The sequence below is a fragment of the Macrotis lagotis genome, chromosome 4, assembly GCF_037893015.1.
Source record: "Macrotis lagotis isolate mMagLag1 chromosome 4, bilby.v1.9.chrom.fasta, whole genome shotgun sequence".
In the NCBI taxonomy this organism is placed as follows: domain Eukaryota; kingdom Metazoa; phylum Chordata; class Mammalia; order Peramelemorphia; family Peramelidae; genus Macrotis; species Macrotis lagotis.
The window spans coordinates 145,447,854-145,470,390 of NC_133661.1; the positions used below are offsets into that span (position 1 = coordinate 145,447,854).

At 37.5% G+C, this 22,537-nt stretch overlaps 1 long non-coding RNA gene across 4 annotated transcripts in view; it reads left to right on the top strand.

Annotated features, from left to right (window-relative positions):
• The window catches only part of LOC141521572 (uncharacterized), a 91,599-nt gene that overhangs the window by 65,030 nt on the left and 4,032 nt on the right, over positions 1–22,537 (top strand). Inside the window, exon 4 of one of the 4 annotated variants that reach the window (XR_012478006.1) lies at positions 6,524–6,873. The exons of the other annotated variants lie outside the window; for them this stretch is intronic. This is a non-coding gene — a long non-coding RNA (uncharacterized LOC141521572). Of the gene's footprint in view, positions 1–6,523; positions 6,874–22,537 lie in introns of those variants that run through there. 4 annotated transcript variants of the gene reach the window in all.

Here is a 22,537-nt window from a genome sequence, read left to right on the forward strand (position 1 = left end):
TGAGCCATCTTTTATCTCAATTCTTACTTAGTCCTTAGTCATTTGTTGGGAATTGCCTCAGACAAACTGAAACCTAGGAAAGACCTTAAATTAGAAAGGCCAAGTCACCATGTGCCTTCTCCAGCCATCTTGACCTTTGTTTAGCTATTGGACTTCAGTGCTCTGAGAGGATGATGCTAATGATTTTAAATTCATTTCATGAATGAATAAGGAGATTGCCCTGTGCTATCATTAATTCTCTTAAAAATAAAGGACAAATAACAACAACCAGCTTTCTGAAGAAAAAAATAAAACTATGCATAGGCTTTAATATACATAATTAACATTTTATTCATCACTTTCTTACTTACAACAAAAACAATCCCTCATATTCCGATTTGTAGCACTTGCTGATTTCCATCTGAGTAGTAAATGGTCAAACTGAATTTTTAATAATTGGAAGACAGTTTCAATGGGCTCCAGACACCTCTGATTCTAATTATTATGAAAGTTTTCTTAAATCAAGCCAAAATCTACTTCTTTGTAACTTCCATTCAGCATTTATATTCCTGCCTTTTGGGATCCTCCTCAACAGGAAATAGCCAAGGATATTTATAATGGGGTAAATAATTCCTTTCAACACTCAAAGGGAGTTTCCAGTAGCTATTAGCATTACCTTGCAAAATAGCCTGTAGCTTCAATTAACCCCAAAGAGGTATTTTGCCACACAGAACAAGTGACTTTTGTCCTCCATTCCTACAGCTACATTCAGATCATAGTCATAATGGGCACATCCAAACTCCTCCCTTACTTGAAGATAGAAAACCATCCTTCCTTCTATGTCTCCATATCCAAAAGATAAACATTTGCCATTCCTTCAACAATTCTTCCTATAACATGGTCTTCACTCTTCCAGCTTGTCATTTTCCTTTCTGAAATGTGAGGTCTAAAACTGAACAGAATACTCTAGCAGTTGTCTACCCAGGGAAGAATACTGGAGAAACATTTTCTCATTTCTCTCATTCTATATAAAATGCCTCTTTTAGTATAGTTTAATTTAATATTGTGTCATATATTCCTCATAGTCCAATAAACCCTTCCCCCTTCCCCTTTTCAAAAATCAGGAAATTTGCCTTCTTTAGTCCTCGGATACTGAACCAGTAAAGAGACTAAGACAAAATGGTTTGAATCTGGGACATGTCATTTGTATCAATTAGGCAAGATTTGGAAATTGCATCTTCCTGCATTTGAAAATTGTGTCATTTCCTTTGTGTCACTATCTACTAGAAATTTAGCCTTGTTGCTATAATGATCTTATGTCTTAAGGGTATAAAAAATACTTTTTGATTGATGGATGGATAGACTGGTATAAAGTAAATGCTTATATATCATGGAAAGCAGAATTTTCTGGATTCAAAAATATGAACATTAATAAAAAGAAATAGAAATAATATCATGAAGTGAATAGAGAGCTGGCATCAATCAAGAAGACCTAGGTTCAAGTCTAGCTTCTAGTATATGCTGGCTACAGGCAAGTCACTGAAAATCACATAGATAGCTAAGGGTATAAATCACAGAACATGATCAATTTGCACTTCCTCATCAAGATTCCCCTAAACCAATGAATCACATTTCATTTGCTCTTATCCCATAAAACTTAATATTAAAAGAAAAAAATTATTCATCAACCAACTGGTTGATACTCATTCAGGTTCTGCTCATCTCATAAACTAGTTAGTGGAATAGCTGAGATTACAACTCAGGTCTCCTTTCTCTAGTCTAGGTATTAATCTTTGTATTTTTTAAACTGCATTTATTTTTATGGTCTAATGAAGCCCATTCGAACTGTTTTATGCATGTTTTACATAAAATTATATATATATATATATATATATATATATATATATATGATTACAAAGGAAACTAAATATCTTGAAATATATTTACTAAAAAAAATTGAATCAAGCTCACCCACTTCAGGTTAAGAACACCTACTCTCCAAAGTAGGGGGCAGGTCTCCCCAATAGGTTATATGTGGCATGACCTTACAGAATATGTAATCAACTAGTTGGCGGCTGCCCTGCATGAATCTTGTCTCCAAAACAAACACACCTCTCCTCCCAATTCTGCTCATCACTATCACATTCTACCCTGCTCCAGCTGCTGTAAAAGTTCCTAATCTTCTTTCTGGTCTAGGTGTTAGACCTTCGGGATACTTATAACTTAACTCTAGCCCAACTTAACTCACAGCTGCAGCCCCTCTGCTACCACATGATAAAATCTACTGCTATCCAATCCCTCTCACCAGTATATTCACAGGAAAGAAAAAAGTTTGGTGATCATTGCTGAAGATTAAACTAACCCTAAAACTGTGGCATTAGCCATGGCAGGTAATCCATCATGGTATATGATTATAATGAAGAAAAACAGAGTAATGACACCAGCAATTGAAATCTTAGAGAAGTCACAAACAGCACCAAGTTCTTTGAAAGGGTGGTAGGAGGCAGAGCTGCTCCCTAAAGAATCCATGTGACTTGTGTTTAGTGTGGAAAGGACTATTAGTCACTGCATTGGCCTTTGGGGTTCCATATCTCCCATCCAGGGGCTGTTCTTTTATCAGTAGCTCAGAACAAAGAAAACAGAGAGAGGGAAAGAAAAGTAAAGGAGAGGAGAGGATAGAAGAGAGGAAGAGAGAAAGAGAGATGAAGGGAGGGGGGGAGAGAGAGAGAGAGACAGACAGACAGACAGACAGACAGACAGACAGACAGACAGTTTTGTTTATAAGTCAAATAGAGGCTCATCCAGTACATAAGAACTGAGAAATATTGGGCAAGGTTGTCATATCCTCACCATTGATCCCACCAGATTACCAAAATTTCCCACAATTATTGTCATGAGACTTTGAAAACTCTAGTTAAAATCTAAATGCTTTCTGGATGGTTCAACTTTAACAAGCATCTATGAGGTCCCTACCATATGAATGGCACTATGCTGAGATCAGGGATACAAAACCAAAACAAATTAAAATTCAAACAGTCCCTGTCCTCAGGGAGCTTATTTTATTGGGGAGAGGAAGAACACAGCATATATTTTGTGGAGAAGTAAATACAAAGCTTGAACATAGTTAGTTTGCTGGTTTAAAGAGTGTTGCCGGGGAGACTTGGAACTACAGAAGTAGCTATAGCAACTGAGCAGAGTAATGCTTTGAACTTAGTGTTTTTGAGAAGCTAGGGGACATGAAGGATTAATCTTGACTGAATCACAAGGATGGAAAGGAGGGACTGATAGAAGCTAGATCCATGAGACCCCCATACCCTCCCACCCTGGTCTGCATAGATTAGCTAAAATTGATCATTTGCATCCTTCTTCCTCCCAATGTTCTTAATAACAGCAAGTTTAAAACATTCTAGGTCCTGTGATTTCTGTAAAGTAGACTTAGTTCCCATGGCTACTTCTGATGTTCTGAATCTCTTTGGAAATCCTCACAAAACTGGAAAACCAGGGCTTTATATTGAGTATAAACATTTTGGAGGGCTACTGAACAAGCAGATCCCAATCACATTTGAGTTATACTGTCATGGTAACTCCTGGTAATACCAGGAAGAGTTTGCAAGGATCAGATTGTCAAGGTCTCAATGATATGGGTTCAGTTTACCAGCTTCAGGGGCCATGTTGACAATTGTTTCCCCTGTTAGATTGCAAACTTTTTTTTTTTAGTTTTTGCAAGGCAATAGGGTTAAGTGGCTTGCCCAAGGCCACACAGCTAGATAATTATTGTGTCTGAGACCAGATTTGAATTTAGGTACTCCTTACTCCAGGGCCGGTGCTCTATCCACTATACCACCTAGCCACCCTGATTGTAGACTTCTTGAAGGCAGGGATTATCTTTTATCTTTCTTTGTATCTCCAAAATACCTGACACATAAACCTAGGCACTTAATAAATACTAATTGATGAGTTGACTGACCTTCAAGAAGTATTCTGTTGATTTCTTGAGAATCCATAACTTTGTAAGTTATTTCTAAGGCTAATAAATTAAATTCTTGGGATCCTTTCTCTCCAGTTACATGTATGCACCTGTCTACTATGCTGTGTGCTTCTGCAAAAACTCTATCAATGTCTTGGTTGAAGGTGCTACAACAATGTTAGTCAAGGAAAGTCTATCTTTAAAAACTCTTATCTCTGATCTATATTCAGAAAAGGACATAGACAGAAGACAGTCAGGAACATAAGATTCATGAATTCTCCTCTAAGGTTATGTGGCACAAGTAGCTTTTCTGATCCTTCCTGTTAGGTGTGAAGGAAATTGCACATAGATACAGTATTATCTGTGTCCATGTCTCCCCCCCCCCCACCAAAAAAACCCACCTTATTCTAGAAAGAAGATCTGGAAGGACTAAAAATAGAAATGTGTGATCAGCTTGCCTTTAAGAGATAGAATAGGGGTAGTTCTTCTGACAAAATTCTATCCTTCTTGTCTCTCAGCTCCCAAATATTTTGAAGTCAATTTCAGCAACTTGGAATCAATCAGACGAATTGCTTTTCATCTCAGCAAGATGCCAGAAAGATGACTTTCAGGCAATCCCACCAAGCTAATCATCTATCCTAATCATCCTTACAAAAATAATTTGAGGGATAAGGAGAACACTAAAAACTAGTGGGGAGGAATCCTGAAAATCTTCTTTTAGATGAAGAGAGCTAGGTAATCTTAGAGGTGGAAGTGAGAGCATCCTAATCATGGAGGACTGTCTGTGGAAAAGACTCAGAGAGAAGCAAGAGATAGAATATCCTGTATGTTATTGCTCAGTCATGTCTGACTTTTCTGTATCCCTTTCAGGGTTTTCTTGGCAAGACACAGGAGGAGTTTAATCATCTCCTTCTCCAGTTCATTTTATAGATGAGGAAAATGAGGCAGAGTTAAGTGAAAAGGTCTGAAATCACATTTGAACTCAGGTTTTCTTGACTTCAGACCTGATGTCACTTCCCAAGGAATATCCTATATAGCAAACAGCAAGTGAACCACTGTGAATGGAAGACAGAGAGCTAGAGTATATGAGGGTAACATAGGAATAAATCAGGAAAGATAGGATATAGCTAGATTGTGAGTTTCAATACCACTCAGAGAAATTTGTTTTTTTACCCCAGGAGCAATAGGAGACCACTGAAAATTCTTGAGTAGGGGAACATTGATAGACATGTACTTTAGGAATATCAATTTGGGCAAGTCACTTAATCCTGATTACCTTACATCCAGGACAATCTCCAGTTGTCCTGATCCATATTGGGCCACTGGACCCATGACTCTGGAGGAGAAAGTGAGGCTGGCAACTTTGCACAACACTCCTCACTCAAATCCAATCCACATGCATGTCTTGGTATCACCTCCTTGATGTCATGGTCTTCTAGAAAGGACAAACAACAACAAATAGTTGTTTGCATATTGTCTCCCCGAGTAGACTGGGAGCTTCTCGAGAGAAGGGATCTGTGTGCTTTCTTTGTATTTTCTGTTTAGCTTAGGCATAATGCTTTTTTGACTGACTCTTCAGGGAAACCTTCCCTGATATCCTCAGTCATTAGTAATCTCTCTCCTCAGTTTATTTTGTATTATTCTAATTTGTGCTCTTTTGTGCATATCCCTGTTTTCCTTCTAGCCTCCACCTCATACCCACCTGGAATTGAAGCTTTTCCAGGGCTAGGAAAGGATCCTCAACATCTATCATAATTGTCTTTTCTTTTGTAGTAGTTTAATCAAATTTTTAAAATTTTGAATTAAATTGAATATTAAGATGTCTAGCACTGCATCTGACATCAGGTTTTTTGAGTTCCAATATAGCTTTAAACCCTGGACAAGTCACTTAAAACTCAGTTTGCCTCCTCTGTAAAATGTGAATAGCCATAGCACCAAGGGTTGTAGTGAAGCTCAAATGAGATAATTGTACATAGTAAGCACTAGATAAATGTTAGCAATTATTATCATTATGCCTAAGAATAGAAAAGACTCATATATAGTTCTACAATAACCATTAAAATAGGAAGACAAAAAATAGTTTATCCCTCTGTGAACTCGGGTCTCCTAATTTCTCCTCACTTTATCTGGAAAATGAAAGATTGGCTTAGATGATCTCCAGATCTAATATTCTATGAGTTTATATTTCTTTTTTGCTAAATCACACAATAGTTTAAACCTCTGTTAGAAGTTTTTTGGTATGATGTTATATAAGAGACTTCAACAACAAAATAAAACAAAACAAAACCAAAGCCTTTTTTTCTAGACTACATGGAGAATCTCAAACCTCCTTCTTGTACCCTGAATGTTGGGAGCAGGCCTTGTCCCTACACTCAGTTTGTTCAGTGCTGTACAGTACATTACATGTGCTCGTATATGGGAGTGACACAATGCAGGCTTTGTAGTGGGCAGCTGGTCCTGGGCATATGAACAGTGTGTTCTGGGGGCAGGCCCGTGCTCTGGGCTCTTGCCCCATGATTGCCAGCCACTGAGAAAAGCTGAAAATGAGTCTCTTTTATTATTTCTTCTGACTTGTAGGCGGCTGAAAGAAGCATTCTACTCATCCCCCTGAGTGATGCCATTGGATTAGGAAGAGAAGAGGTGGAATAACTAAATAGCTTCTCCTTGGACAAATGATTAGGACTTGATCCATTCCCCATCCTTTGCTGAAACTCTGGAGAAAAGAAATATTTGGAAAACAATCCTTTTAATTATAAAATCCTAACCATTTCTTACTGACCTTTGCAAAGGACCTCACCCATAGACCCACATAAATTACCCTCACTTGCTTTGCACAGTGTTGTTGATGTTGTTTGTCTTTCATTCTCAAAGAGGACTAGGACATACGAGTGAACTGTATTTAAGTGAGGGAGCGTGGTACTGAGTCAACCAGCCTCACTTTCTCCTCTGGAGCCTTCTGGGTCCAGTGGTAGATATGGTTCAGGATGACTGAAGACACGTTTTAAATACATAAAGAATAAATGAATGAATATGACTGATTTTTTAAAGGAGATTACCTTTTATTCTCAAATTTGAGGGAAAATCTACCAAAGCAACTGTTTGAAGATCAGCTCCTTTCAGGGGCCTGAGAATCATTCATTCATTCAATAATTATTTATTTTATACCTAAGATGTGGAAAGCACCTGTGCAAGGAGCTGTAGCACAAATAAATATGAACAAGGCATTGTCTCCATATGCCACAAGTTTATAATCTAAATATTGCAAATCATCAGCAAAAACAAATATTTAGGAAAAATGTATTCCTACTTCTTTGTAGCATCAAAGTTGTTGCACCTTCTCTTTAGAAACCCACTCTGATCTCTCCCTAGTCTGATAACTCATGACTTTTATTGTCTGGTTCAATGGTTTGGCATTTAAAAAAGTTATCTCTTGACCTCTATTGCCATTTAATTACTTCGTATGAATGACTTGTTTTCTCAGTGGCATTATAAGACTCTCAGGAAGTCAGTGACCTTATCATGAATTCAGCTTATTTCCCCCATGAAGTGGGACTTCCATAAATTCCACGTCATTGTTGAATTTAATTAAAATATTCTTCTTCCCCAGAGACACTGCTGAATTCAGATCCTAGCTTTGACATATGCTTACCTTATGACCCGGGTCAAGGCACTTAGCTTTCCAGGGCTGTAGAAAATTAAGTTACAAATGAGTTTCCGATCTTGAGCACAGAGACTGAACTTTTTTCTTTGTTTTCCCAGCACGTAATAAAACGTTTGACCTAGTGTGTGAATAATAGGTACTTATTGACTAACTAATTGCATTGATAGAAGGACTGAAAACATAGGTGGGTCCAGACAACAATTCTTCCTATCCCTTAGAAAATCTTGTTGCTATTTAAAATGTTTTCACAGAATAGAGGGGGGATATTCTTGCTCTGCATTGGATGACATAATCTGAGCTCTGTCTATTATACATGTGAGGCTCCCAGAATCTTCACTTTAATTCAAGTCAATTAATATTCATTAGGGCCAGTTAAATCAGTCCTGTGAAATCTGTTGAACTGGGAGATCTAATCTATTCTCTGGGCAGACAGACTTCACCATTCTGTTTGACTGACAGATAATAGTTAAAAATATTCATTTCTTGGAGCCTTTTTTAACTGCTTCACATGTAGTCATGGCCTCAATTAACCCCAAGCCTTGTGCCACTAATCTGGGGAAATAATCCCTATTTGGACAGAGCCAAAAATCTCATCAAAAGACCAGCTCAGTGACATACACAATTGCTCCAATAATGTAAAAGAAAAACCTACTAAAAGGAAATCAAACATGGGGCAATCTAAAAACCAGAGCAGATAATGAAACATATTTTCTTTCCCTTGACAGAAAGTCAGGAGTCTACTAGGAGAGAAGGTGCATATAAGATTTATTCACTAAATTTGCTGTTTTTCTTTCTCACATGAAAGGAAGAGTACTACTTCAGGGTGAGAATGGGGAATATATACAATAATTTTTTTTCCCCTAAAGAAGTCTGTTCAGATAATGGATAGGGAGAGAGGGTCATCTGTATAATTTTCTCTGTGGAGAAAAAAAGGATAAATAGGAAATTTATTTTTCTTCATTGAAACGTCTATAAATTACAACCTGACAGAAAGACAGAGTGATTCTTTAACTTGTGACTTCAAGGGTCATTTGCACAAGACTCTCCTTATTAATGGAGATTAAGTATCCAATATTTTATGCTTTTGTGAGGGTTAGAAATGTTAAGAGCTAGAGAGGAGCATGATCCAAGACTTCTGCCTTTCAATTTCAAGAGAAAAGAAATATAACTCCAACCTCTCTTCAGAGCCCTGAAAGATTAGGAAGATGCTGACGTGTAGAGGAACCAGAAATCACTACCATTTTGACTTATTCCCAGAATCTTTCACTTTCTTTGATGATTTGAAGAGAGGCTGGAACTACATGACTTAACTTTAAAAGGAAGAAACAAGAAGAAAGAAGTCCTGGATCCCTCTTCTTTCTACTTCGCATCAGTTCTACTTTTCACATAGAAAGGAAGCATTGAATACTCAATATCTACCAGGGATGAGAACTTTATTCAAATGACCCTTAGAGCCATGGATTACATTTCTATAACTTGAATCTTTAAATGCATTGATGCTATTCTTTTTTTTTTGTTTTTGCAAGACAATGGGGTTAAGTGACTTGCCCAAGGTCACACAGCTAGGTAATTTGGTGTCTGAGGCTGAATTTGAACTCAGGGCCTCCTGACTCCAGGACTGGTACTCTATCTACTGCACTACCTAGCTGCCCCACCATTAGGTAATTATTAAGTGTCTGAGGCCAGATTTGAACTCAGGTTGTCCTGACTCCAGGGCCCGTGCTCTATCTACTATGCCACCCATTTGATGTTATTCTTAATAAAGGTCATAACACAACATATCCTTAACTGACTAACCAGATTTATATGGCTACTAAACAAACACAGGAAATATCAGACAGCTAGTGGATATAACACTGAACCTGGATTCAAATACTTATTAGCTGTGTGACCTTGGGCAAGTCACCTAACCACTGTCAATCTCAGTTTCCTCATCTACTTCCTAGAATTGCTGTAACCCTCAAGGGAGCTATTTATAAAGCATTTTGCAAATTATAATGTTATTTATAGTTGCTATTTATTATATCATCATCATCATCATCATCATCATCATTATTATTATTATTTAGATTATAAAAATCTAAGATGGCTATGTAACTCTTTTTTTTTTTTTTTTTGCTAGGCAAACGGGGTTAAGTGGTTTGCCCAAGGCCACACAGCTAGGTAATTATTAAGTGTCTCAGACTGGATTTGAACCCAGGTACTACTGACTCCAGGTCCAGTGCTTTATCCACTACGCCACCTAGCCACCCCCTATGTAACTCTTATTAATCAAAGTCATACCCAGAGTAGGATAACCAAGGTTTTGCTCCCAGATGCTGAAATTTAAAGGAATATGTCAGCACTTCTACTTCTTTAGCACATAGAAACAACTAAGCTTAGCATGAAGTTAACAAGCATTAACAATTAAACTAGGAAGCTACCAGACATGGATTTCCCTCATCCCCTGCAGAGAGCTCCTCCCCAGTCTAAGTCCAGCTTGCTCCCAACCTGCCCTAACAGGAGTCTCCCAGTAATTGCTTGACATTGGCCTAGGGTCTGTCTTTTCTATTGTGACATCTCTGGACCTTTTCTTGCAGGGTCCCTGTGCCTCAAGGTCAATTTCTTTCCAAAGTACTCTCCTCACTTCAACTGAATTGCACTTTAAAAGTTGATTTGAGGATACACCTTGTATTCTGGTTTCCTGTTACATTTCGTGGTTCTTTCCCAGGAATAAGACTTATGAGCTATAATCTCTGTTTTTAATAATCTTGCTAGCATAAAAATGAAAAGGCAGCATGATGCAGTATAGTGGTTTTGGGACCTTTTACATCATGTAACACATCCTTAAATTTTTTTGAACTCATATCAGAATATACATATGTATGTTTATAAATTAAATCCATATGCTACTGTACTAATTATAAAACATTATAAAACACATACTAAATAAAAATCAAATGGTATAAGATAGGGATGAAATGACATTTTAAAATATTTTAATTTTATTTATGGAACTGTACAAAAACCATTTTATCCTATCAAAAATGAATAAATCTCTATATAACAGATACAATTAGGTCAATAATTAAAATACTATGTTGATGAGGGTAATGAGATTAAGTAAGCTTTATTTTTTTCAAAATTTTGGCTTAACTTTTTGATACAGTAAGTCAAAATTCTGGTTCTAAATTCAGCTTAATTTTGCTACTTGATTTCTATGTCTTCATTCCTGGTAAAGACACAAAGATCCCAGTGGAAGAAGTATATCACCGACTACATATACTAAATCATGATGTTGATTTTCTTTTGGAAAAAAAATTTTTTTAGATTTTTTGCAAGGCAAACGAGGCTAAGTGGCTTGCCCAAGGCTGCACAGCTAGGTATTATTAAGTGTCTGAAGTCAAATTTGAACTCAGATACTCCTGACTCCACTGCACCACCTAGCAGCCCCTAAAATTTTTTTTAAAACATTTTTATTTAAAGTTCTGAGTTCCAAATTCTATCTCCCCTGACTTTCTTTTTTCCTTTCTCCCATCCTGAGATGATATACAGATATAGGTTACACTTGTACAATTATGTAAAATTTTCCTTATTAGTTATTTTGTACAAGAAGGTTTGAATAAAGAAAAAAATAAAAGTGAAAAATAGTATGCTTTAGTCTGAATTCAAACAATATCAGTTCTTTCTCTGGAGGTGGATAGTATACTTTATCATTAGTCCCTTGGGATTGTCTTGAAACATCAAATTGCTGAGAAAGGTTAAGTCAATTATAATTGTTGTTTGAACAACATTGCTATTATTGTGTACAATGTTCTCCTAGTTTTGTTCACTTCACTATTATTCATGGAAGTCTTTTGAGGTTTTATGAAATTATCATGTTTGTCATGTGCTATCAACATACAGAGAAAGAACCTGAATGCAGATCAAAGCATACTATTTTCACTTTATTTTTTTGTGTGTGTTTCTTTTTCCTTTTGGTCTGTTTCTTCTCTCATGACATCATTAATATTGGAAATATGTTTTACACAATTGCACATATATAACCTATATCAAGTTGCTTGCTGCTTTAGGGAGGAGGAAGAGAGGGAGAAAATTTGGAACTCAAAATTTAAAAAAATAAATGTTAAAATTTTTTCTTTATATTGGAACAGAAATACTGTTGAAAAACCAGACAAAATAAAAAATAAAAAACAATAGTCCAGGCAAACAGTAATGAGAACTGGCATTAGGATAATGACAATAGGAAAAGAAAGGAGGGGATAGATGCAAAGGTATTCAGAAATAGAAACAGCAACAGGTGATTGATAATTTAATTTGTGAGAGGAAGTGAAAAGAAACATCAAGCTTAAAGAAGTATCCCAGCCATTTTCTGACCAGTCTGCCCCTGAAATCTTAGACCAGAGACTATGCTTTGGAAGATTTAACCCTTTCAGCCCTGGAATGCCTGCCCTTGGATCCCTTTTTTCTTAATTGATGACCATTTTACATGGTCCATCACATCTTGGTCATCATATCTACTTATGCTTTGCCTTATATACACTTAGAACATCCTCTCTTCGATTATTCTTTTACAGATGTATATTCTCATCTCCTTTTTCATTGCTATTAGAAAGTATGTATCATTCTGCTCCTCTCACCATTTCCACCATTTCTGTAATTTTCCAAATGTGCCTCTCTCCAGACACAATTTTCCTATATTTGTTGTTTCTTCTATTAGAAAGTAAGCTCCTTGAGGGAGTTTTTCCATTTTAAAATTTGTGTCTCCAGAGTTTAGCAAAGTGTTAAATTAGTTCATACTTAGATCATAGTTCAGTATTTAATAAATGTTTTTCATTCATGCTTTTTTATTTATGAGACTAAGTATTACCACTGACAACAACAGGAAGGCAGAAGGAAGAGCAGATTTTGAGGGGAAATATAAGTTCAGTTTTCTGCAAATTGAGTTTGAGGTGCTGGTGGAAAATCAAGGCAGAGATCTTTTTTTTTTTTTTTTTGCAAGGCAAATGGAGTTAAGTGGCTTGCCCAAGGCCACACAGCTAGGTAATGATTAAGTGTCTGAGGCCGGATTTGAACTCAGGTCCTCATGACTCCAGGGCCGGTGCTCTATCCACTGGGCCACCTAGCTGCCCCCAGAGATCTTTTTATAAACAGATGATGTCCTCTCCCTTTAGGTCTTTGGAATAAGTGAGTTTGCTGAGGGAGAGAGTATAAAGAGAACAGTCAACAATAGAACCTAGGAGGCTCATACATATCAGAGGCAAAAGAAAGAAGAGATGATAGCAAATGAAGTGAACAAGGAATATTCAAAGAAATAAAAGGAAATGGGACGGCTAGGTGGCCCAGTGGATAGAGCACCGGCCCTGGAGTCAGGAGGACCTGAGTTCAAATCCGGCCTCAGACACTTAATCATTACCTAGCTGTGTGGCCTTGGGCAAGCCACTTAACCCCATTGCCTTGAAAAAACCTAAAAAAAAAAAAAAGAAAAGAAAGAAAAAGAAATAAAAGGAAACCCAGAAGAATATAGTTCTGAAGACAAGAAAAGAAAATAAATTGAGAAAGGAATAGAAAGAATGTTGCAAGTAAAGGAGGTTGACCATTAAGACCATTGATTTGGAGAATCATTTGGAGAAGGTGTTACTTCCTGATCCCTGCTATTACCTTTCAGAATTTGGAATAACCTTCAAACATAGTGATCAGCTATTCAGCTTGGCTAAAATAGTAATATTTCTCTACTGTTCTAGGGATGACCAGACCTTGGGGCAATTTAGATGCCTGTGATTTACAGAGAAGACAAGAATGAATATACTTGCTGGCTTCCATTCCTAAAGGGGCAATGATCTAGCAAAGACACAAGAGATAGCACATCACCCAAGCCAGGTTGCTTTGCTGTTCCTCATCCAGCTCACCGTGAACTTTAGTATTCTTTGTTACTTCATAAAGAAAGAAAGCTAAACCTTTAACATTACCAATCATTATATTCCCTTAATTACGAAAGTATGCTGAATTTTAACAAGGAACTCTCTCTCTCTCTCTCTCTCTCTCTCTCTCTCTCTCTCTCTCTCTCTCTCTCTCTCTCTCTCGGTTTTTGCTAGGCAATGGGGTTATGTAGCTTGCCCAAGGCCACACAAGCTAGGTAATTATTAAGTGTCTGAAGCCGGATTTGAACTCAGGTACTCCTGACTCCAGGGCCGGTGCTCTATCCATTGAGCAACCTAGCCACCCCAAGGAACTCTCTTGTTCCTTTTTCATCTCCATTAGTCTTTTGTGTTGACTTCAGATCCTCATCACCTCTCACCTCCACTTCTACATAGTCCTCTAAACACTTTTCCTCAAATTTTTCCCTAATGCAATCCACCCTCCACCCAAATGCCAATGTAATTTTCCTAACTTGTAGGTCTCACCATGATTTATAAAACTCTGGTGGCTTTCTATTACCTTTCAAGATAGAATAGAAAATTCTCTGACATTTAAAGCTCTTCACAATCTAGCCCTTCTCTATCTTTACAATCCTCTTACACTTCCTTCCCGCCAACTTTAGTCACTCATACTGATTTTCTCAGTCTATACTGTCTGTCCCCATGTCTCTCTTTTTGTCTCTCAGAGCTTTCTTCAAGATTCAATGCAATTGCTCCCTCCAGCATGAAACTTTTCCTTGTTCTCCCCAGCTTCCACAACTTGCTCCTTTAAAGTTTCCATACGTTTCTTCTTGCATATGTGTATCTTTCATGTACTTATTTATGTACATACCCTTTCCTCCATTAGACAGTAAGTTCTGTGAGGGAAGGAAATATTTTAGACATTTTTTAATGTCTCCAGAAGCTATCACAGCTCCCACCACACACAGGAGACACTTAATAAATGCTTAGTATGGGCAGCTGGGTGGTACAGTGGAGAGAGCACTGGCCCTGGAATCAGGAGGACCTGAGTTCAAACGCGGCCTCAGACATTTAATCATTACCTAGCTGTGTGACCTTGGGCAAGTCCCTTAATCCCATTGCCTTTCAAAAACTGAAAACTAAAATATGTAAGAAAAAAAGGAATACCTGGTAACCAATTGATTGTGCCACCGGTGAACAAGTAGAACAAGTAACCACAAATGATGCTTTCTAAAAGTTTGGTTGTAAAGGAAGTAAAGTGGTATTTTAGTTGTCTGAAATCATCGAATCATAAAACCCTAGAAGGCATTTAGTTCACCAAGTGGAGTGGTGCTCACTATATCTGTAATCCTTGCTCCTTGGGAGACTAAGGCTAGATTGGTTGATTTTAGGAGTTTTATGCTATAATAGACTAAAGCCAATTGGGCCAGGAGCTCTAAGTCCATTACCAAAAAAGCAGGGTATCAACAAACTGCTTAAAGAGGGACAAAGTAGCTCAAGTCAGAAAGGGAATACGTCAAAATTTCCATGCAGATCAATGGTGGAATTGGCTTATTGCACTCCCAGTCTGGGTAGGAGGGGGAGACCAACTTCTGAGAGGAAAAGTCACCTAATTCAAAATTTAACTCATTAAGTAAATTTCTAATCAAATGCAATGAGTGGATTCACTATTGAATCTCCATACTATTTATTGGGGACCCCTATATATAGATATATTATTGGACTGGCTTTAGAAGAGGAAATTCAAGTTCAAGATCAAACTGATAGCTGACATTCGCTCAGATAGGTCTGTACTTAGATGTTCCCTTCAATGATGCAGATCACAATCATTCATATGTGTACTACAATGTTGAGAAAGGGTTTTAGAACTGGAAAAGTAATCTAGATAGGTTATCCTACTTGAACTTTGCAGTGATCTTATGAGATAAGTATTACACACTACTTCATATATAGTACATAAACTTCGTTTGAGTAGGGATTATTTCATTCATTGTGTTTGTACCTCCAGTTTGCCTATCTAGAGAGAGAGAGAGAGAGAGAGAGAGAGAGAGAGAGAGAGAGAGAGAGAAAGGAAGGAGAGAGAGAGAAAAAAAAGGGAGAGAGAGAAAAAAAGGAAGAAAGAGACAGAGAAAGAGAAATAAAGGAGGGAGGTACTAAAACAGCGAATGAAATAAGGATAGGGAAAAGGAAAGAGAAGAAAAGGCAAAAAAGAGGGGGTGAGAGGGAGGGAGGAAGAGAGGAATGGTGAAGGAGACAGAAGGGAGAGAGAGAGAGAGAGAGAGAGAGAGAGAGAGAGAGAGAGAGAGAGAGAGAGAGAGAGACTATCAGCTTTGATCTGAGAGCACCTACCTTACAATAGAACATGAGTATTATCATTCCAGTGCTACGAGTTGTGTACTTTCTGTTCACTAAGGGCTCATTTTTTAGAGTGACAATTTCTACTACCATATGGATGGTCCCTTGTTTCACTGTGAGACTACATAACTGATGGGAGGGGGGGACTGACTTGGAGCATTTTCCATGACACTGCCTTAGTTTCATGGGGAAGGACACATGTTCTCTGAGCATTTGCTTAAACATTCCTGGTTGGTCCCTTGTTCCTTTGACAGGGAAGTCAGAGAAGGCTGTGCCAAAGAGGACGGATGATTGAACTAGAAAGAGCTGCCCACTCTGCATCCTAAGGGAGCAAGGAAAAATAGCTTCTGGTTTCTTTCAAGGCAGACTTGTGTTCAGACATAGTCCAAACCAGCTCTCCCTTGGAATATATATATATATATTTCACACACTTGCTTTATGAGTGTGATGGTGGATCTCAAATCCATGGAGATGCATACTGGGCATCAATAGGTCAAAGGACATTAGCAACAAAGAATTCCTTCAGTAAATCTTGCAGTACTAGTGTAGAAGATGGTAAACAGTAATGCCTTGGGAAAATATGAAGAAGTCATTGTGATAAGGGAAAATAAGTTTATGGAATGTTTGCTGAGAGATTCAAGTAGCCATGTCATTTTCAGAGCATATAAAACATCCTAAAAAGGGAAAACAATACAACACAACAAGAAAAGCTAATATTTATGTGGGACTCAGCTTTGCAAAAACACTTTACAGATATCATTTTATTTAATCCTTACAACAGCCCTACAAGGCAAATGATATTAATATTAAATTCCCATTTTAAAGGTGAGGATACTGAGGCTAGGAGAGTTAAATGGCTTTTCTGAAGTCTGAAAGCAGGGTTTGTATTCATGTCTTTCTGACTCCAAGTCCAGTACTCTAGCTTCTGCACCATGATAGGAGAGTGGTAACCAGGGAGGGAATTCTGTTCTGAGAAATCAAAGGAATGGTGAGTGACCTGATAGGGCTATAGATTGACCTGCCCTTTCTAGGAATGGAAGTATTGATTTCATTAATATTCCTAGTGTAAAAAGTGGAAAAGTGTGTGGGGATGAGGGAGTGGGGTAGTGAAGTGGGGGGAAAGATGAGATGATTGCTGTAGTATATTTGGTCTAGAGCTGGTGAGATAGGAAGACTGCTAAAATAAACAGCCTCAGTGAGGAGAGTAAAACCACAGGGTAGGTCCTGGTCAGAGATGGAGAGCACAGTTACTGTTCCAGCACTGGGGGACAGGGGAAACAGCATGACCTGGCAGCATTCCAAGAAGACATCGAGGTATAGCATGGGTGAGATAGTGAGATGTGTTAGTTCATTATGGGAGATTTGTAAAAGATGAAGAAAGACACAGGCTTGCTTGTTGTCTTGGGAAAGAGTGAGGAAAAAGAAGGAGAAAGATTTGGAATTTAAAAATTATTGTTAACAACTGGTGCAGTGAATAGAGCACTGGCCTTGGAGTCAGGAGTACCTGAGTTCAAATCCCAGCCTCAGACACTTAATAATTACCTAGCTGTGTGGCCTTGGGCAAGTCATTTAACCCTATTGCCTCGCAAAAATGAATAAATGAGTGAATGAATGAATGAATAAAACAAAATACTATCTTATCATTTAATTGGAAAAATACTATTTATAAAAAACTTATGCATGCTGTCTTAAGAAAGACACAAGGCGGGGAGGGACAGCTAGGTGGCATAGTGGATAGAGCACTGGCCTTGGAGTCAGGAGTACCTGGGTTCAAATCTGGTCTCAGACACTTAATAATTACCTGGCTGTGTGGCCTTGGGCAAGCCACTTAACCCCATTTGCCTTGCAAAAAAAAAAAAATCTAAAAAAAAAGACACAGGGACAGGTAGATGGCACTGAACTGGTGTCAGTAAGACCTGAGTTCAAATCTGAACTTAGATACTTACAGGACCCTGGGCAAATCATTTAACCATATTTGCCTCAGTTTCCTTCTTTGTAAAAAGAGCTGGAAAAGGAAACGGCAAACCACTCCAGTATCTTTTGCCAAGAAAATCCCAAAAAGGGTGGTCGCAATGGAAAACAACTAAACAGGAAAGAAAAAAGGCATCATTGAAAGGAACAGATTTTAATTGTAAGAGTATCAAAAAAAGTTTCTTTAATCAGGGTGGTGCAGTGGAAAGAGTGGGCCCAAATTCAAATTCTAATATGGGTACCTACTAGCTATATGACCTTGACTAGCTATGTCATTTAAGCTCTCTTGAGCATCAGGTTCCTCATCTATAAAACTGGTTCATTATAGTTTCAAAATTTTTTTAGCTCTCAGTTGAGGATGACAAGATGGGAAGGTCTTCTAAGAACCAACAGACCCTTAAAAACAAAAAAAATGAAAGCAACTGGCTCCAGAGGCACAGACTTCAATGAGTTTTCCTGGTTCTTTATAGCAGTCAGAGAAAGGCTGAATACACCTCTGGAGGTCCTTGATACTCTTGAATTTTCCCTTTCTTCTAGTGATTTATAAATCTTCAAGTTCAGATTGAAAAAATGGAAAACCAAAAGTTGTTTGTCTCAGAACTCTTTGAGAAAATAAAGTTAGCCTTTTACTCCCTATTCAGTTTGAGCTCTGCCATGTCTCCTCTCCATGATGGAAACAGTTTCAAAAAATGAGCCAATGTAATGTGTAATCTGTAAGACTGTAAAGTGGAGAAGGACATGCATTTGAGAGGAATTGTGGCTGCAGAATAATTAGAATTTGGCAATTGATTAACTATAGACATTATAATTATTTTTGTGTTATTTTGATGATTATGATTCATATAATATTGAAGGAGACCTGTTAGAAATCCAGAAAGACTATTCAGTTGTTCTGTGAAAAGTTCTAATTCATGGGTGAAGAATCAGAAGACCTAAATTCCAATCCTCTCTCTGCTATTAACTAACTTCAGCCTTGAGCAAGTCAATGTCATTGGGTCTTGATTTCTTCATCTGTAAAACAAAAATGATTCTACTACTACTATCCCTGCTTAAACTCATAGGGTTGTAGTGAAGATCAATTAAGTTAATGTATGTAAAAGCTTCTAGAAATTCCACAGGATCAGAGATAATCCTCTGGGGTAAGATTCCTACCTGATGCAGTCTAGTTAGACTAGATCCTTCTCCCTTTGGGAGATGAGGAAACACACAGAAAGGAACAACCAAGATGACTGATGAGTCCATTAAGAATGGTCCCTAAACACCAAAGAAATTTTACTAACCTGTATATTCATCATTATGGAATTTACTAATGCCTAGATGTTGCGGAGCAGTTTGGAGTCTGCTTACTATTCCTTACTACACTGGTAAAACATCCAGCTCTTACCATCCTTCTGAGTATAAAATCTAACTACTTAGAATCAGTCCTCTATTTTGGAAGCTAAAAATCTGAGACTATCAGGTGTGATTCATCTCTTGTAATCAGAACCAAGAGAACAGTTTGGATGGCATCTACTAACTCTGTATTAAAAATAATAAAGTACAACTCTGTCTTTTTATCTTGAAATACCAAACAGGTCTATCTCACAAAGTTGTGGATAACCACTGAGATTTTAAAAGACCCTATTTATACACTCACATACTGAAACTACTTTCTATTAGGTCATCAATGACATTCTAATTGCCAGATCCAACTACCATTTTTTTTTAGTCCTCATCATCTTTGATCTTTTTGTAGGGTTGACATTATTGAGCCCCCTTCATCAATTTCCCTATGTCCTTTCAATAGATTGTCTACTTGATTGCTTCTTCTAAGTTGTATTCATTTTCATCTTCCACTTTGACCTGCTCCACTCCAGGGGATTTCCTTAAGATTTTGTTCTGGGCCCTCTTTGCTTTATTCTCTGTCTCTCTGTCTCTCTGTCTCTGTCTCTCTCTGTCTCTCTCTGTCTCTCTCTGTCTCTCTCTGTCTCTCTCTCTCTCTCTCTCTCTCTCTCTCTCTCTCTCTCTCTCTCTCTCTCTCATTTGTGCTTATTTCTTTCAGGTATTGCCTCTCCTGATTTCACTTGAATTATCACCTCAATGAAAATGACTTCAAAATTTTGTCTTGTCACAATTTCCTCATATATAAAATTAGAACTTAATGATGTCCTTACTGGTAAATATTTAATAACCAACTCAGAAAACTCATGGAAAACTTGTAAATTTAATCTGCTTTATCATTCTTTCTTATCACTTTCTTAAGTCTAGACAATAAATAAATGAATCCTTGATTGGCAGCATTTGTCAGTTTCTAAGGTAGAAACATTCACACTATAATAATCAGTTCACCAACCAGAACAGCAGCTTCCATCATGGTCCCACATCTTCAACTCTAACTCCTTTGATACTAAAATCCAGATCCATTCTGCCTGAAAATCTTATCAATTCCCTTATTTCCAACTTCTGGTTAGAGCATGTCCACCTGGATGTCCTCATAGCACCTCGAACTCAGCATGTCCAAAACTGAACTCTTTTCTCTTCAATCTACCATGCTTCCAACTTCCCAATCTCTATTGATGACAAAAAAAAAAAACCATCCTCCTACTCAAACAAGCTAGGAGACCTTGGCATCTCTGGCTGTTTCCTCTTCCTCAAATCCTATATCTAATCAATTGCCCCAAGTCTATTCCTTATACCTCCATAATCTCTCCTCTCAAATTCATGCTCTCTCTGCTCCTGTGCCACCACCTTAATTCACACCTTCAGCACTTCTTCCCAGGACTACAATAATACAACCTATTTAGTCTTCCTATTTCCAATCTCTCCCCTTTCAGTGAATCATAGACAGGTTCAGAGGGAGAGAAATATCATAGAACCATAAGATCATGGATCTAAAGAAGGGACTTCAGAAGTCTCCATGTTCAATCCTCTTATTTTTACATAAGCAGAAATCTAGGCCACCCAAGGTTAAGTGGCTTCCCCAAGATCTTATAAGCAGTAAGTATTAATCAGGATACAACCCAGTCCTCTATCTTTAGAATCAGTTGTCTTTGCAGTATACCATGCTGATATATAGATAGATGGATGGATGGATGGATAGATGGATGGATGGATGGATGGATGGATAGATAGATGATAGATAGATAGATAGAGAGATAGATAGATAGATTAGAGATAAAACAGGAATTAGGATAGAAGTACACTAGGTATTTTTATCATGGATCTATGAATTTTTCTTAAAAGTACTATATTTTGTAACTATTTCAATGTAATTAATTTTCTTTGTAATTTCATTTATTTTACTTGACATGTTTAAAACCATTATTCTGAGTAGGGACCTTTGGACTCCTCCAAACCTCCAATAGGATGGGTATATGGTTGAATGGGGAGCTATCTTAGGAAATTCAAGTTATATGTTTTATTCATAGAAAAAGTGGCATCTGCCACTTCTATGTAATTCATTTTTGTGCTATATAATTCTTTAGAACCTTTTTTTATTGTTGTTTTCGATATTGAGCCTCCCTTTCTTGCCTAGGCTAGAAGTTCAATGATCACTCATTGACTAATTCCTATTACTGATTATCATGGAAGCTTTGACTTCTTTTCTGACCTGGGTTAGTTTGCTGTTCCCTGCCTAGGCAGCCTGGGGCCCACCACTCCTGGGGGCTCCTCCTAACAGCGTAGACACTCAAAAGGCTTAGCCCTACTGAGCCTGAGAACTCTGAGTTCAAGTCATCTGCTACTTAGGATAAGGTAAGCAAAAACCAATATTTACAATCACTCTTAACAAGAAAAAGAATATAATTATATACCAAAAATATCAAAAGATATGGCAAAAAATTATAAAGATCAAATAGAAATAAATGAACAGGTATGAGAAGACATCTCCAACCTGCCTCTTGGTGGAAGTGGGAGATTCAAAGGTGCTGAATTGCATGTTTTCATATGTTTTTCAATGTATCCAATTGTGTTGCTTGTTTTTTCCCTCTAAAAAAACTATTTGTCATAAGGGATGGCTCTCTGCGAAGGAAAGGATTACATGGGAGCGAGTTTGGTAATGTAAAAAACTGAAAATATCAATAAAACATTTTTAAATGTGTACATATAGCTACTGAAATAGTCTTCCAAAGGTACACATCATTACATGATATTTCCCTATCAAAATCCTTTACTGGATCTGTATTTATTGTTCATAAGATAAAATATAAATTTCTTAACCTAGCATTCAAGGCCATGAACAATATGCTCACACATAATATTTCAGCCTTTTCTCATTTTACTCTCCTTCAGATATGTTTTATATTCTAGACAAATTGGAAAGTGGGAACCTAGCTATGCCCCAATTTTTTATTGATTTTTCCTAAATGTTTGAATGTGTCATTTCTTCTCCCTGAAATGAGTCTTCCCCCCTCCTTTCTTTGCCTATTGAAATCATTATCTACTTTCAAGGTCGATCTCAGATGCTTCATCTTCCATGAAATCTTTCCTGGTATCACTGGCTGAAAGGAATCTTTTCTTACTCAAATTTTCTTTCAGAACTTTGCCCTCACCACATTCTATCTTATTCAATTCTTATATGACATGAAATCACAGGACTGAATATTAGAAAGGATGCTTCTTCTGACACCCAGAGACAGGAAGTAATGTCTGTGACTCCTACTCATTAAGTTGAAGTTGCTCCAGGGCCAGGTCTATGCAGGTTTTCATTTTTACATTTCCAATCTGACTAGTGTTTATTGTGCCATTTTCACATTTCTAATCTGGCAG